At 41.1% G+C, this 12538-nt stretch overlaps 1 protein-coding gene across 3 annotated transcripts in view; it reads left to right on the top strand.

Moving 5' to 3' along the window:
• CSK (C-terminal Src kinase) overlaps positions 1–12538 on the top strand; it is a 2395116-nt gene that overhangs the window by 805644 nt on the left and 1576934 nt on the right. The gene's annotated exons all lie outside the window — the stretch shown is intronic.

Raw genomic sequence — 12538 nt, 5'->3', positions numbered from 1 at the left:
ATTTATGAAGTGCCTCAGATTAACACATTTCTTTTCCCTCACTGCAGATCTGATACAGTATCCATATGTATTTCTTCTGCCGCTGGTGACAGATTTTATCCTGCACACCAACCCTTCTCCTAATGACAGAGGGGAAAGTGTTGAACCATCTAGGAAAGAGAATGATTTCTACTTCCACTTTAGCTTTCGGAATTCTTAATTATCAGGCATACATGTGGAAGTTTATGCTGTGTTAAATGGATAGTCTGAGGAAATATTCTGCCACACTTTCTACAGAAGGTAGCTCCTTTCTGAATCCATTTGTTTCTACCTTGTCCTAGGTATCCAAACATGCTTTGAAAAGAGTGTATGGTTGTGCAGATTCTGTATCTTGGGCCACTGCTACTATTACTCCTACAGTTTTGAGAAGATATGCCTGGGTGCATAACCAAAAGTTTGTTGATGAGGTAAAGTCTGACATTTTAGGTTCTAGGTTCTCAAACAGTGTAATAAAAAAGAAGAGGGAAACTAGTTCAAGGATTATCAAATATTTTTCATAGTCCCCAGTATAAGTCTTATAGGCCTCCTTATGTCTGTAAAAAGCCAAATAAGCAAGCTCTTGTCATTTTCTAGCAAATATGGAGCAAAAAAGAGATGTCCGAGGGAAATAAGAACAAGGGTCCCTTAAAAAAAAAAAAAAAAAAAAAAAAAAGAGGATAAGCCAACCAACAGTACAGAATGATTATGCCAACATTCTTTCTCTCCTTCCCTTTTCCCTCCAGAAACAAAATCTGTACAAGTCTATCCCAGAAACTGGTTCTCAACGTTTCCCTTTAGCAAAATAATGTGTCAGACTCATGGAAGTTAAAAGTGCTGCAGAAGGGTTGCAGATGGCACTGCATACAAAAGCCTTCTTTCAGGGGAATTCCTCCCCACCCTCCAAATCAAACAAAATATTTTCCTCAGGTTCTCCTCTCTTTGTACGCCCTAGGAGCCATAGACCCAGTGTATGCAAGTACAAGGGGCAAAGGTTTCCATATCAGACTGGTTCTTGTACCAAAGAAAGAGTCCTCTGGAGACCAAAACTAGATCCATCATTTTTAAACCTGTATGTGGAGGTACCAAAATTCAAAATATTGACCCTTCAGAGTCTGTTACCTACCATTCCTCTTGTGAGTTTCTTGGTATTGTTTGACCTAAAAGATGATTATTATCGCATTCCCATAACCATGTGCTTCAGGAAATTTCTTAGTTTTTCTGCATCTGGGTCACATTATCAGTTTTCAGGGCTGTTTATAAAATGTCTAACTCTAGTCATAGTTCATTGCAGACTTAATGATATTGGCATATTTCCGTATTTAGACAACTTATTTATTTTTACAGAGTCTTTATCTAGATGTCTAGAGTCATTAACTTGGATTATACCTCTTCTGACCAGTCCGAGCTTCCAGATAAATTATACTAAATCCTTCTTGACTCTGTTTCACGGGATTGTGTTTCTGGGTTGCCTTTTCTTCAAAAGGCCTAACTAACAGAAGATATGGCAGATATTTATCTGGAAACTTTGATGAGCATCTCCAATGAGTCTTAACACTTCTGGAAGAGAATTTCCCAGAATCCTGGGTTTTGTGGCTTCTATAATTCTCATGATTACTCTAGCCACGTCACACATTGCATTGATTTCTTAAAAAAACATTTGCACCCAACATTTATATTCTCTGGGTTGTCAAATTACATTTTTTTCTTTCTAAAAAGGAAACTGCATTGATGGAGACAACAAATTCAGATGAACCCAAGTCCTCCCCTTCTCTCATCAGACCCCAAATCAGTTTCTTACTACAGATGCTTGAGATTTTGTTTTGTGAGTAGTTTCCATAGGGGTAAGTGTGCAAGGCCTGTAGAGTCATTCAGACAGACCAAAGCACATCACTGCAAAAGATGTTGGCTGTGATCCATGCCATGAAGTCTCTTCATCACCTGTGGTCACTAGGACAGCTGCAAGTGGTTACAAACAATGCTCCAGTCGTGGTAAATAAACTAGCAAGGGGGTACCAGGTTGTACACCCTGTGCAGGTTGAGTGTTACGGCTCAGGAGTAGCATTCTTTAATCCTGCAAACATCTTGTATTCCATCAGAGGAAAAATGTAGTGGCAGACAAGCTGAGCAGGACCAGAATAGACCCTCACAAATGAAAATTGAATGAGGGGTCTTCCAAGAGCCATTCCATTTGTGGGGAACGCCTCAAATATGTCTGATTGTCTCCATTCAAAACAAACAATTAAGCGAATTCTGCACCAGGGCTCCTTGCAAGCAGCCTGCCTGGAATACAAATGCATTTTTTATTCCTGTGGACATGATGTTCCTTTGTTTCCAACCTTTCCACTGATAGCTAGGGTAATTTTGATGATTCAGAAGGACCCCCTCCCCAAGCATAGGCAGTATTAGTTATCCCTTCTTATGGACTTGGCCAAGGGCAATTACCACAAGCTTGCACACAGAAGGATCTACACACACTAGAGAGGGCAAGTGTGATGCATCCCAGTATCAATTAACTTCAATTTACTGCCTGGATGATTCAGTTCTAATACCTTTTAGACACTCATTTCATGAAGATGCACAGCAGATACTGAGGAATGCAAGAAGCGATTTTCTAGTTGGCGTCTAGCCAATAACAAGAGGCCTATCAGGGATTCTGTACCACTGTTGCCAAATGTTTGTGTGAAGTACTAACATCTGACCTTTCTTTTTCATCTATAAAGGTTCATCTTCCAGCCATTTTAGCATTCCTTCCCATTGATCTTCCTTTCTTTTAGTTCTTTTTTTCTTTTTCTTTGATAAAACGGTTTCTGAAAGGAGTTTTACACCTGATACTTCCTCATAACCAGGTTGCTCTTACTTGAGATCTCAACTTTGTGCTGGAGAAGTTGACTACATCACCATTTTGAACTTGCTCATCATGCCTATTTAAGGTTTTTGACTTACAAAACTGTAGTCATGATTGCTCTGTTATCTGCAGGAAGAGCATACGAGTTGCAAGCTGTCATGATAGGTGAAACTTACATCATATTCCACAGAGACAGGGTCACATTAAGAACAAACCCCTGTCTTAGATGGAGTTTACTTTGAGTCAAGCCATTAATCTGCCAGTTTTCTACCCAGAATGTAAAAGGGAAAAAGATACTCTGTGTATGCATAGCCAACTCAAGTACTATCTTTACAGTCCTTTAGAAAAGCTGATCAGCTATTTATTTCTTATCATAGGACAAAAAGGTACATAAACAGGCAGTTTCAAGGTGGTTGTCCTCAGCTACCGCTTTTTGTTATACCCACCATTGCAAATCCATTTGATGCAGTATTGAGGCACATTCTACTAGAGCCTTGCCTTCATCTATGGCAAACTGGAAAGGGGTGAACTGTAGTAGCAGTCCAGATACAGGTACATGGTGCTCTGTACATACATTTACAGAGCATTACAAATTGGATTCCTTTTCTGTGTCCTGGTTGAGCTTAGCTAAGACCATTCTCCAGGGGCTCCTGGATCCATATCCTGCCACTTTCCAGGTTGGATAATCTTTTTGTAATTAACCAATATATTCTAAAGGCAACTTCAGCAGTGGTGATGATGATCATAGTACAGTTTTGCAAGTTGCACTTATCCATAATACTAAATGTTTGAATTGCTGACTGCAGTAGTAACCACACCTACCTTCCACCCCCTACTCTTGTATATAGTTGCTGTTGGGATATAAAGTAAGTTTTTTGTATTTTCACTTTGTATATATTTTTGTTACCTTTCTTTTATTGGTTCAGGATTGTTAGGCTCTTATCTCTCCCTGTATGGGCACGAAAGGCCTTAAGAAAGCTTCACTGACTGCCAATTTCCCTCCTTGGGGTGTAGACAGTCAGCAGGTATAGTGATGGTGTAGGAGGTAGCCACAGCTTTGTGTAGCTGGCTGGACCCATGTAGCCTAAAGGCTACTGCAGCATTGAGGGTCTGCTTTTATAAGCAAGTCCAACTTGTACAACTGCACTTTCTTAACTCAGCTTACTACAGAAGGATGTCTTGGTCACTTAAAACAGTACATTAGTACAGACAGATTGCCTTCATTATGATGAAGCTGTAATGACGTCATTCATCTTAAGGTGAAAGTGTAGCATAACCCAGTAACCTGGCTGAAACTGAGTTATCTCAATAAAATGAATAAAATGGATGTGTCATCCTTTACCTTTAGTGTTCCTTATTTGCACAGAGGTGCACAAATCTGTTTATTGAATTCCATTCTAATTCTGTACAAGTACTTTTAACAGAGTATGATTTCTGTGGCTTGTGTACATGTACAGTATAACTCACTTATCTTTTTCTGTTACCCTTATTTAATATCTATAAATGTGCTTGCTGCACAGCTATTTACCGTTGCATTTAACTGTATGTCAGAGACATACAATATCGTTTGCATCTGTTTTAATTAGTACATTGTATTTATTGAAACAAAAAGAAGAGGCTAAGAAAAGTTACTGATGAAAAGGGGGGCACAAAGTAAATGCATTGGCAGACAGGGGGACTAATGGTGAGGAGGAGGCATGCCTTAAAGAATATGTGGATGTCACTCAACAAATGTACTAGAGTTATTCTTATTCTTACTGTGGAACCAGAAATGCACAGTTTTTTTTAATGGAAAATAAGATAAAAGTAGAAATTAAACTATTCTTTAGTGTCTCTATTTTGAAGCTCCACTTCATTTTGTGGAAGACTGTGGGTAATAAAAAGGGGGACTGCAAAAATGCCACATTAGTTTTATGTTTCCAAAGTAGCCTGTTGTCGGTAATGTAGCTTTAGCAATCTAAGCATTGTATAAACACACCACAAGAAAAAAAACCCTTAGCATGGTACAAGAGGAGCACTTTCATTGTTTCTTTGCTTGAAGTTATAAATATATTTTATGTTGACATCCATTAAAGTTGTGTAAAAGAGGGAGCTATGGAATCTAGGGTGTGCTACAATTCCTGCTGAGATAAGTTTTTATTTTTTTAATTAAGCTTGTTAGACTTGAATACAAGTAATTTACTTTATTTTGTTTTAGTTTTGCTAACTGGATAGGTGGGCTGATCCTGGACCCTTTTACTACATGACCAGGGCCATAGTTACATTAAATTGTAGTTTTCAGTATACTTTACAAAGTGTTAACTGGTTACATAGCTTGACAGTTGCATACACAAGTAAAAAAAAAAATTACAATGCTATTCCAAAGAAATTTCAGTAGATGCCACAGGATCATACCTCTCAACTGTCCAAATTTTTGCCTCATATTTTTGGTATGCTTGTCAAAAAAGCTGTTGTTTTGTGGCAAATCATTGGGGATTTAATTCACTAAATAATGATGGAAAATTGAGTTTCAAACTTCACGTCACTCAAAAAATGCATGGTAATGCAAACCTATTATTCTGTCAACTTTCTAAGTTTATAAGAGGAGTATTTAAAAATTCTCCCTGTTTTGGGCCTCTGTCCCCTCATAATTTTAGGCTTTGTCCAGAATTATTGCTCATATGCACAGGATCTTTCCATCTGAAATACCACAGCTTAGGGTAGACAAATCCTTGGTTTAACATACAGATGCTTCAAAAATACCTTTAAAGCTTGCTTTTGTGAATCATTGATTTTGCGTGTCAGTATATTTACTCATTAATCTGTAGGGACAAAAAAATACTCCTGTTTTGTTAAGAGTAGCTGTTTATCTTTCTGCATTGTTCTTGGAGCAAACATTTGATATTGCCATGTGTCATACAGAAAACATGTTTTACAACACCAGTGCAACAGAAATTGAAAGGCTACATAAAGTGAAGATCATCTGTGTGTGTATACCTTTTCAGATTAGTGTCAGGTTTTGGAGATGTACTAACAGCATGTCCTTTAACATTTAATTTTAAGCCCTTTTTGCCAATCCCCCTTTCTTTTGTCCAGAACCAATAGACAGTTGTCAGAGTAGATGATTTGAGAACTGCTGTAGTAGTTAGTTTTCATTGCTTTCTTTTTCCTCCGTAAGTACCCTTAACTCTGGTATGTTGAAAACTGCACCCAGACTCCTTTGTCGGGCTGGTAATAAGTGCGTTTTTGAGGGCTGGTACCTGTGTGGCTTTCATTGAAGTTCTTTGCACATGTTCTTCTGAGAGGAGTGACTTGTGGTGTTCACTGTGGTTCACTACACAGCTGTGAAAGAGAAGGCTTTGGACATTACCAAGAGGACAGAACAGTGCATCATGATGTCACAACCAGTCAGAGCTGGCATTCATTTTGTCCAGATGTGTCTCAAAATTACTGAAACACAAAAACTTACTGGATCACATACACCACTTTTTTACACTGCTGGATTAATTATCCCCCTTTTCACAAATATTATTAAAAATAAATTAAGAAGATATGCTAATTGGTTATGCTAGGCAGAACACTAATGATGTCATTCTGCTGTCTTGAAAGAAGACAGTACTTTACTTTAAAGTTTTGATTAAGCCATCAGAAGTAGAAAACCATTTTTTTTAAACATTAGTTTTTCTTCTTATGTACTTAGAGCTTCAGTGTATTGCTAGGCCTTACAAACCTTGCTGTCTACTGTTGATAACCAAGGTCATTGATGTATTTGTAGCTGTTGTATTCTGTACTGGTCTTACTTAGTCACTCCTTAATTGAGGATCTGATATCTTTTTCATTCTTCCTCACAAATGGGTTCAGATCTGACTCAGCCGCATACACTAGACTTCATATCCAGCTCTCAAGCTATTCCCTCTACCCCTAATGCCCTATTCTGTCCCCATTACCTCAGATGTCATTTGCCACCATTGTGGTTAGATACGGGGTTCACTCTCAGGTTAGTAAGGTTAATTTTTTCATTGTTATTACATTTATGCCAGTCTCCTTTACTATTTAAATGTCTGTCTTTCTTAATTTTAGTTTTTTGCTGGACATTAGTCACTAGTATTTTTTTCTATACTATCTCTTCTTCTTTTCCTACTTCGGTAGTTTTTTCCTCAGTACCATTGTTGGTATATTTCTTTCTTTACCCTTTTAGGCACAATTTTAATACCATTGATGGTATTCTTCTTTATTTCTGGTACCTTTAAAAAAATGTCTGTTGCATTTGTTTTTTTTTCCCTTAGTTCTGTGTACTTTGTTTTTCCGCTGTGTCAGAGAAATCGACGGGGTTTAAGAAATGCACTTCTTGTGGATATAAGATGCCCACAAGAAGTGCGTTTACTGCTTAGGACCAGTCCATCTGAATATGGCCTGTATGGTATGCTCGACCTTTAACTCTCAAGCTTTAGCCGACAGGCGAAACAAACTTATTTTTAAAGGACTACTACTGGCTTCTTCTGGGGCTGAAACCCCTCTAAGCCAAATAAGTTGTTTTTTTTTTTTTTTCAAAAATAAAAAAAGACGACTCCGAAGTCCCCTAGGGCTTCCTCAGAGTCATTGGAGATGATATGAAAGATTTTGGATCAGACTTCCTCAGATGCAGTCTGGAAGTTTACCTTCAGATCCTATTCAGGAAAAGGTTTCCCTGCTTCTTCTGCTTTCAGGGTGGTAGAAAGGGCTTTTTCTCTCCATAGAGAGATGTCTCTTATCTCTGACCATAAGCTAATCACTGTTGATATCCACATCCCGCCCTCACCCCCCATTAAGGAAACCATGGTAAAAAATTTCTCCAGAGCAAACTTCATGCTTTTTAAGACAGAAGTGGTGAACTTCATGACACCCATGCAGATGGGCAATACAGTTACAACTGGTGAATCCTACACAAATGCACTCTATAAGCACTTACACAAGTGCATGGATCGTGCTATCCCAAACAGAACCAAAACACTATCCTCCAAAAAAAGAAAGCCAATCTGGTGGTAACCTGCCATAAGCAAACTGTACAACAGAAGGAAGAAACTATTGCAAAAGAGAGTATAATCCCATGAGTGGAGGAGCTCCCTGGTCAGCCTTGGTAAGAAGCTGAGATCCCTTATAAGATCCTCCAAAGCTAGCTAAGAAAACAAAATCGCCACTAATTCTAAGGACAACCACAAAGCATTCTATAGCTATGTCAAGAATCTCTATGGCAACACCCAGATCTGCTCTGAGTTACGGCACAACAGCACAAAAATTACAAAACCAACTGATATTGCCAACATCCTGGCAGATAGGTTCAGTGCTAATTTTACCCCCCACCCTCTAAAAGGCTTATATCTGTACAGGAAGAATGCAGAGTCCCTGTAATCACAACTATGTGAGTAAAAGCTGCACACTCTAAAGCCAAAAACACAGTGTCCATGGGACCGGACAACATCCCAGGCTGTGTTTTACATGAACTTCAGAATGAACTGGCTCCCCACTTAAGCACCATGTTCAGTAATAGCCTTGCATCAGGCTTTGTGCCCACTGAATGGCACACAGCAACAGTTATCCCACTCCACAAAGGGGGAGCCACCACTTATCCCGGGAACTATCGACCTATTAGCCTGATGAGCCTGGTTTGCAAGGCCATGGAACATATCATCATGGAACTCATAAACAAAGACATTGGTAACCTCCAAACTCTGGATCCCACCCAGTTCGGGTTTGTGAAAGGCAGATCATGCCTCCTGAACCTGATCGACTTCTTTGAGGCAGTCACCAAAGCCGTAGATGAGGGTAAGGTGGTTCACACAGCCTATCTTGACCTCGCCAAGGCTTTCGACACCATCCCCCATTCTGGAGTTATAGCTAAACTCCCTAAACTAGGTATAAATCCCTACGTCACAAGATGGGTTACCAACTGGCTCACTGACAGAACCCACACAGTAAAAGTTACAGACTCCAAATCTGACCTCAAAGCAGTGACAAGTGGAGTACTACAGGGTTCCGTCCTGGGACCTCTCCTGTTTGGTATCTACTTCTCTGAAGTACAGGCTAACACACAAAGCCTCTGGCTAACGAAGTTCGCAGATGACTGCAAACTAGGAGCCATAGTCAAGTCCCCAAATGATGTGGACATCCTCCAGAAGGGCCTCAAGCTCAATGCCAAAAAGTGCAGTGTCATCCTCTTTGTTAAAAACTCTGTACCCATGAACTACCACATAGGCAGCAATCTACACTGAATGTGTGATAAGAGCCCTTGGGACCCAGGTGGACAGTAGTCTGTCCTTTGATAATCACATCGCCACAGTAGTCGGTAAGTCCTTCTACATGGCACATCTCATCATAAAAGGGTTCTCATCCAGGAAAAAAAAGGTTATTGTTCCCCTCTACTCGACACTCATTAGACCCATTATAGAGTACAACGCCCCTTTTGGAATGTACCTCACAAGACATCTGCAGCAGCTGGAAAAGCCACAGAAGTACCTCACAAAAAGGATTACTGGCCTCAAATAAGTGCCCTACACTGACCGCCTCAAAAAACTCCAGCTTTACTCCGTAGCATATCGCCTACTCTGAGGTGATCCCTGTCTAACATATAAAGCTATGTCAAACCCAGAGCTGCTGGACATACTACACCTAAAGAAATCCCAATCTCTCCAAGCTACATGGTCTAGGGACCTAAACCTTGTCACCACAATAAACGGGACATGCTGGAGGGATAGATTCCTGTCCCAGAGACTTCCCATACTCTGGAACAGGCTACCTATCTATGTCAAGCAAAGTTCTTCATTAGCACTCTTCAAGAAGAATCTTGATGAGTGGACGGGAAATAGGAAATACACCCCAGGGATCACTTCTGTGTCTCTGCTCGACAGTGGCACAGGAAAATAACTTTCTTGGGTGGTGTAAGCTAGGGAAACTTGTTGGCTAGGTTTACGTAGGCCTTTGGGCTGATAGCTTCGTACCTACCTATGAACCTATTTTGGATCCTACCCCTTTCCCCTCTTTGATTCCGAGGTCTGAGCCCATGAGACCTATTCCACAGGGGCAGCCAGTTCCAGGAGGTGTCCAGTCTGTTCCCCTAGAAGTTTCCCCTTTCTTCTGACACCTAACCCCAAACATCCCACAAAGGATGTCCCTTGGAAGTGGATGTGTAAGAGGAGACACATTGACTCCCCAATGGAGCATTTTGCAAAGGACACTGACTTTGATGAGGGAGAGGGATCACCACCTGATGACATCTCCTTAGGAGATATTCTCGAAATCCTCAAAAAGAAAAGAGGTTGGTCTTCTCAATCTCCTTCTCTTGAAGAGTCTGTGTTTCTGGAAGCTTTCGGTTCTGGACCATGTACATCTTGGGTGACCCACCCACCCGCCTGCCCCCATTTCAAGCACCTGGACAAATTTTTGGCCCCCACTGGAGCAAAAGTATCCCAATTTGATGCTATGGTGAAGGCGTTAGCCACCATAAAGAGCTGGGAGAGCATTGCTCTTCTGTCCAGCTGCCGAACAGAGAGTCCAGAGCGTTGGACAGATTTGGAAAGCTAGTTTTTGCATCAGCTGCCTTCGTGCCGAGGTCTCTAAATTATTTGGTGCATTTTACTAGGCTACAGAGAGATTTGACAAAGGAGTTATCAAATATTCTCGGAGTCCATACCTGCTGAGGATTTCAGAAAGACTTCCTGTCAGCTGGCTACTCTGCTGTCCATTTCAAATGCTTCAATGAGGTTGATCTCCCATACAGCAGAAGGTACGTCACAAGCCTCAGAACCAGGTCTTTAGATATTCTTTTTTTGACAGGCCCTGTCAACTCTCCCAAAGCATTGCCTGACTGTTCAACTCTGGAGGTAGGCAAGGGTCAGTTTTCTTTGTACCTAGATGCCCGGACAAATATCACAAAAGATTCTTGGGTGCTAAAAATAATATCTGGAGTTTACAACATACATTTTCCCTTCATCCTGCTCCTCAAAGGAAGAAAGATGCTGATGTTCCACCTAGTCAGAGAAGGATGCAGTACAAGAAGTACAGAATCTGTTACAGAAGAGTCCTACAAAAGGTCCCACCCAACCAGATAGGATTTGGAACTTACTCGCACTTCTTTTTTTAGTGCCAAAGAAAACAGGGGACCTCAGATCCATTTTGGATCTAAACAAGTTGAACCAGAATGCAAGGAAGACAAAGTTCCGAATGGTCATGGTCCAGTCCATCCTGCCTTTTCTGCACAAGGACGATTGTATGTTCTCCATAGATCTCCAAGATGAGTACTATCACATAAAAATAGGCGATCCAGGAGATATCTACAGTTTTGGCTGGGAGGTAGTCATTACCAATTCAGAGCTGTGCCCTTTGGACTCTCCACAGCCCCCCAAGGTGTTTAGCAAATGCATGCCATTAATAGCACTTGAGGTTCAGTGGGTTCCTTGCATTTCCATATCTAGACGATTGGCTTCTCACTGCCCCATCCAAGCATCAACTTCTCCGAGTTAGGGGCTGTTTGCTCCAGATTTGCAACATCTTGGGTCTCTCAGTAAATCTTACCAGATCAAAATTAGTCCCCAGTACAGAGCCTGGAGTTCAAAAGGACTCTTTTGAATACTACAACACAGTTGGCTTCTTTACCCCACCACCACATTATGTCCTTGAGACTTCAAGTTCAGACTATACTTTTTCAGCCTTCTCCTACAGCAAGATTAGCGCTGTGAGCTCTTGGGTCAATGGCACCGGCCATACTGCTGGCCCTATTAGCATGATTCTTTATGCAAATTCTCCAATGGACTTTGGCTTGTTCAGTGGTCCATTCTTTGTCACCCCCTATCCTTTCCTATAAACTCACCCCAATTTGCAAACGACACATTCGTTGCTGGATTTAATCTGACAATCTAGCTCTGGGCAGACCCTTCATTCTTCTTCCCTCAGTTGCCACAGTGACCATGGAAGTCTTCCATCTAAGGTGGGGGGGTGGGGCATTTCTTGGGAAGGACAGTCCAAGGCATGTTGGTCCCCTTTGGAGACCAATTTGAATATCAGTGTTCTAGAGATGAGAGCAGTCCTTGTGTTGCAGTCCTTTCAAGATGCCCTCCCTCTAGGGACAGTTTGCAATTCAGATGGACAATATGTCTGTAGTCTGGTATATCAGCAAGCAAGGAGGAACCTGATTTTACCCCCTGTGCAGAGAGGCCATGGGTGTTTAGGAATGAGCAATCTCATCAGACCATAGCCATGCTAAGCAGATCCATTCTGATGCCTCACAAGTGGTCTCTAAATCAAATATGATTTTCAGGTGTTGGGGCCAACCTTTTTGCCACCACCCTCAACAAGTGCAGCAAGTACTTAGCTCTGACCCCCCCTTGGGGGGGGGTCACCAAGGGATGCCCTGATTTATGATTGACCTCTGAATCTCTTTTATGCCTACCCTCCTCTTCCACTGATTCCAAAATTTTTACAGAAAGCAAACTGATTATAGAGCACGATCATCTTCAATGTCCCCTTCTGGCCTCAGCAAGTATGGTTCCCCTTCCTACAGTCTTGCATATCCACCATGGATACTGGAGCCTGCTCAGGATCTCCTATCTCATCCATCAGGAATTCAAAATCCCAATCTTTACGCCCTCAAACTAACCACATGGTTTCTCCACTTCCAGTTATAGTTAGACAGTCCAGGCTTTCTTTCCCAGTTCGCAATATTAT

The sequence above is a fragment of the Protopterus annectens genome, chromosome 7.part0 (genome assembly GCF_019279795.1).
Source record: "Protopterus annectens isolate FY-2018-M chromosome 7.part0, PAN1.0, whole genome shotgun sequence".
NCBI lineage: Eukaryota > Metazoa > Chordata > Ceratodontiformes > Protopteridae > Protopterus > Protopterus annectens.
Note: the sequence above shows the minus strand (reverse complement) of the source record. Positions and strands in the feature narration are given on the sequence as shown.